The following is a 6,000-nucleotide window of genomic DNA, read 5'->3' on the forward strand; positions in this document are numbered from 1 at the left end:
GCTGATCCATGCTAACATGTGGAACATCTGCATCTGATCTCTCAAGACCGATGAGGCTCGAATCTGCATCATAAACCTGTACATATCCTGTGTCAATGAATGGCCGAAGTAGGTTCTCTTTCCACTCATGAATCGTGTCCAAAATCATGACTGGTGTATCATCAACTGCGTGATGTGAATAACTCCATGCTCGAGGCAGTCTGGTACTCTATGCTAGAGTCTTACCCATGTACTAGTGAGAGTGTCTACCCATGAGAACACTGTGTGAAAGCTGCCACACTAGGGGGCTTATGCTCAAGCTACTGTAAATCTGAACCAAGTCATGTGATGGAAGAACGTGTGTATGCAAAGGATCAAGCTTGTAATGATGATGACAACTATATGTCGGGAGTAGCCAAGAGGCTGTATAAGGATAATGTATGTGTGCAAGAACCAATGCCAAAAATAGTCAATAAATATGACTGTACATGGGTGGCATGTGTGCGTGCAAGAAGAATGCAACATTCCTAATCCGAGAAACACTAATGCCAAGTGTCAAACTGAAGTGTTGAACTGCCAAATGTGGAGAGTACAAACTGGTGTCGGATGTGTGAATGTGTACACGTGCTGCAGACCTAGCCAAGAGGAGGTTGCCCACCTAGGCTGGTTTCTAGACAACAAGGTGGAGAGGATCACTCTAGACAGAGAGTCTACATTTGCTCGAGGTGGATCACGTGGGCTCAGAGATCTAGAAGTTCTAGACATCTAGTTGGAGAACCTTTTGGTATTGAATCCTATCCTACTTTGTGGACAGACGAAAATATAAAGGGGTTTGTGCACTGGTCAGTTTTTGCCCACGTGGCAACCTTATCCCACCTCATCAGTAGGAGTGACTATGCTTAGGATAGTAGACCAGAACCATGAAGGAGAGGGTGAGCTCAATAGTGCTTTCCTCCTCAACAAAATACAACTCTTTCTCAGTAGATTTTTCTATCTACTCACAAGGGATCTCTCTCAATGAAATCCCAAATGGACAGAGAGATCTCTCATAAAAAACTCAGAACAGAGTCTATTTCTCATAGAACGCTCAAGAAAGAACCTCAATACAAAAAATAACATATCTCACTCTCCATAGCTCCGAATGGCAAGCTTTTTGAATCAAATTGAAGAGTGAAAAGAGCTCTAACTGAAGAGTTGAAGATGACGAAGAAGATGCCTCAAAAGGAGGGGCTATGCCTTGATGCGGAACAAGGGTTTACACTCTCTCAAAATGAAGAAAACTCTCATAAAGATTGGAGAATGCCTCGCACACGGAGGGTTGTTATGTGATTTCTCATATGAAACAATATAGCAAGGGATCGGCAAAATGTGCATCATGATGTGATTTCTCTAGTGGCTAGGGCCCTGCATGGGCATTCGGATTTACTGCAGCTCTTGAACCTTGTGATTGTGTCACCTATGTGGTAGGGGGGAAATTTACCATGCTTCAATGTTTAGTCCTTGAAGGGTGTTGGAAATAGGTGCCTTTATGGCCCAAAACCCTCATATGGAAAATATAATGAGGGGTGTTGGAAATAGGTGTTTTTATGGCCCAAACCCCTCACTTGGAATAATATAATAAGGGGACAATACCCTACATGAATGAGCAGTTGACACGTGGTTTTGGAGGATTATACAAAGTGGCAAAACATGTTCTCTAGGATATATTAAAGGAATGAAGACCCTCTCTGACACCCCACTGGGCTCTTGGGACTTGGAGAGGCTATCACATGGCTAGGAGGCATCAGTTCTTTTTCCAACGATCACAAAGGCATCTTATGTGTCTCATTTTCTTAAAATTAAAAAGGATTTTATAATTATCTATTTCTTTTTTAAGATCCAATACATAAAAAGCAATAGTTTTTTTAATATTGGGGATGCATAAAATTACTCTTATAAGAATACTTTAAATTAGATTATCATGTTTTTAAATACATAGGTTTAGATTTCATCTGAGGTATAAATTTAATGAAAATCTATTACTCTTTTGGGGGAATATTAAAAGTGGGTAACACACAATAGTTTTTACTTAATATGACAAAAGTGCTCACTATGCATTGCTTTAGCTAACTTAAGAATGCACAGTAAGGCTTGACCTTGAAATCCCAAAAAAATCAACACCTTTCAAAAAGATATTAAAATATTCACTCAAATATGGAGATATCTATCCTAAATGAAAACCCCGAAATGCACTCAAATGCCTTTTAGATATAAGCTAACAAAGCAAAAATGTGACTCAAATGAGTCTCTCAGAATCACACTTTAAAATGTCATAGAATGCTTGGGTAATACCATGCATAGCTGACACGTGATTTCAGGGGATTAAAATCCCATATACAAAGTGGCAATACATGGTCTCTAGGATATATTGAAGGAGTGACCCCCCTCTCCACTGGGCCCCTCTCCAATGGGACCCTCTTGTATTTGGATTCCTTGTATGGCTATCACATGGCACCATCTGTGGCTTTTTCCAAAATGGTATCAGAGCAGGGATGGCCCTCTAGACTAAAATTCTAGTCTCTCGACTATGTGCATAGGGTGTCCACAACAATGTGTCTGATAGGCTCTTGTGTGAAATATGAAGAAATACACATATTGTGGGATGTGATGACCCATGTGTGCATGCTACTGGCATTTACAATTGACTCAAATGTAACTAAAACCATTCTTGAATGCCTCCATCGAGTGGTGGCTAACATATTCAAAAAGCACTCAAATATCTCTCAAACAATAATGGTTTAAAATGTTATAAATTGATCACAAAATGCATCTAAATATGTAGCAAAAAGCATTCCCAAATGCCTCCATTCAACAATCACTAGCATAGGCAAAAACCAATTCCCTCTCAAACAACAATGTTTAAAGCGGTATAGATTAAGCAAAAAAATTCATTCAAATGTGTAGCCAAAACCATTCTCAAATGCCTTAATTGAGTGGTTGCAATCATAACAAAAGACTATCTAATCCCTCTCAAATAACAATGGTTTAAAATTTTATAGATTGCATATTAAAATGCCTTAAATGTGTAGCTAAAGCCATTCCTGAATTACTCAAGTGAGTGGTGGCAAAAAGAAGTCAAATCTCTCTCAAGCAACAACATTTTAAAAGCTGTAAATTAACCAAAAAAATGTGTAGGCGAAACCATCCTCCAACCCCTCCATTCAATAGTGGCTAGCATATAGCCAGTAACCACTCTAATCCCTCCCAAATAATAGTGTTTGTGAGGTTAAGCACATAAATGCCTCAAACTTTGGATCTAAAACCACTCTTAAATGCCTCCATTGAGTGGTGGCTAGCATAGCTAAAAAGCACTCAAATCCTTCTTTTAAAAAATCATTTTAAAACATTGTAAATTACCCACAAATACTTGTGGAGCTAAAATGCATCCATTGAGTATGGCTAGCGTAGCTAAAAAGCACTCAAACTCCTAAAATGCGATAGATTGAGCAAAATAATTCCTTCAAGGAGAACTAATTTTTAATGCTTCCATTGAGTGTTGGCTAGCTTAGACAAAAAGCATTCAAATCCCTCTCAAACGATACTATTTTAACACATTATAGATTAACCAAAAAAATGCATGCAAATATGTTGCCAAAGCCCTTCTCAAATGTCGAGCCCTCCACTTAGTGGTAGCTAACATAGCCAAAAACCACTCAAATCCCTCTCAAATGACAACACTTTAAAATGCTATATAAAATACACTCAAAATGTGGAGATATCTTGCCAAAGTAAATGCCCACAATGCACACAAATGCATTCATTGGCATCAACTAGCGAAGCCAATAATGGGATCAAATGCTTCACTCAGAATCACATTTTGAAGTGATGTAGATTGAGCACAAAAATTCCTTCAAACATATAACTAAAACCATTCTTGAATGCCCCTTTTGAGTGGTGGTTAGGATAGCCAAAACACACTCAAATCCTTCTTAAAAATGGCTTGATTATGATTTCTATGCCATGCACTTGACAACTATAGACGTTTATGAGAATGGCTATTAGAATCCTTTAGTACCCACCTTATAGGTATTTTCCCTTCTTAAGTGTTAACAAACACCTAAAAGTTGGAAAAAATGTGTTTTTTCTATCATTATTTCCCATTGCATGTTGATAAGCACATGCTTGAGTATATAAGGACAGATAATGTCGTATCATTATTTGTAAGTGACCATCTCCATGGTTCATAACATGGGTTTACCATCTCCATGCCTTATGCAATGTGTCCACCTTTTGATAGCTATGAGATTAACATAGCTCATGGACATGGTTATGGCCAAGATTCAAAATCCATAGACAAGTATACTTATTGGGATGATTTAAGTTTATGAAAACTTTCCTGCTGTGGTGCCATAACTTTCTTCATGGCATTATGTTTTAGTTTTTACTAAAATATTTCAAAGCTTAATTGCCTCTACTTTTTGACTAGTTATATGGTTGTCATCTTTGAATGTACGCTTGTATAGCTTATTTTTCACAATGACAAGAGGTGAAAAGAAAAATAGTTATTCCTCCTAGAGTGTAGAGAGGCCAAAAAAAAGGATCTGACCCCTTGTATGGCTTTGGTGGACAGATGCTCTGTGGCCCATTCTAGCAAGGATTGAGGGACACTTGCAACAATGCAAGTAATATATATGTGTCACTCTGAAGTTTTTTTTGAGCATCTTGACTCGTGAGGAGTCCACTAAAGTAGAGAAGTGGAGGCAAAAATATGAGAAGGGAAAAAGTCCATGTGGACCCTTGTCTCGGGGCTACTCGTGAGGAGTCCACTAAAGTAGAGAAGTGGAGGTAAAAATATGAGAAGGGAAAAAGGCCATGAGGACCCTTGTCACGGGGCTACTATTTATTCATTACATAAAGCCCAATAAACTATGTACCATTAGAGTGGACTTTATTAGATGTTGAGACCAAATAATCTTACAAAAAAGTTCTTAAATCTAGAAGGTGGAAACCATAGCTTCAAAGCCCATAAAAAGTAACAACCAAGAAATCATGCAAAGAGCAAAAAATGTACATAATTCATATCTCTCTTTTTTTCTTGATGGTTCTCAAGTGGAAGAATGGGCATTCTCTCTTCCCAAATTTGTGGTTGATTTCCATGATTTCTTAAGACTTTTGAGAGATTCACCACTTCTTCATATGCACATTCTCAAGAAGAAGATGAGTGTTCGTTGTCTTCCTTTGGAATATTAGGCTGTGTAAGCTATGCCTCTAGAAAAATGGATCCCTTCAATGCCTTCATTCTTGAGGAATCTTCAAAAATAAATTCATTTTCTTCCTTCTTGACTTTGATTTTAGCCTCCATATTGTTAGTATAAGACTCTCCTAATCACGTATTCAACATACCTTTTGATTCTTTGTCTTTCTTTATGCCTTGTTGTTTCTCTTGAATGCTTTCCTGCTATATATCCTGCTTGACATTTTTGGACTGCAGGAACTCCCTAGAGTAGTTCCCTTTATGTGTGCATCCATTGCAAGTGATTATGAGGTTTTTTACTTGACCTATTGCAAGTAATGCATAAATGGAACTCCCTAGAGTAGTTTTGTTTATGTGTGCATCCGTTGCAAGTTTGACCTCTTGCAAGTAATGCATATTCTATTCAATCTTGATCTCAATCTGCTCAATGAGTTGTTAAACTAAGTGACACACATGCTCGTGGTCTATTCTTGTGTGCACATATGACCTAATTTCAAGGGCCTTCACTCATTGAGAGAGGTTGTGATGTCTTTCAACAAATTTGAAGGATAGAGAAAATTATATGAACTCCAAACATAGATGGCTTGCAAGAGAGGTTTTTCTTGAAAAGGTTGACACATAGTCATAGGTGGTTTTTGAAGAATTTTGTAGAGTGTCAAAATCCATAGCCATACTTGATGATTTTACATTGTAACAACACTTAGAAGAGATCAAATTTGAGGGGAGAGAGCACACATTTGCTATACTATAAGATACATATGGTAAAGTAGATCTCAAAGAAGAAGAGG

This window comes from Dipteris shenzhenensis, chromosome 12 (assembly GCF_047967505.1).
Source record: "Dipteris shenzhenensis isolate YYH24624 ecotype China chromosome 12, Dip_SZ_1.0, whole genome shotgun sequence".
NCBI lineage: Eukaryota > Viridiplantae > Streptophyta > Polypodiopsida > Gleicheniales > Dipteridaceae > Dipteris > Dipteris shenzhenensis.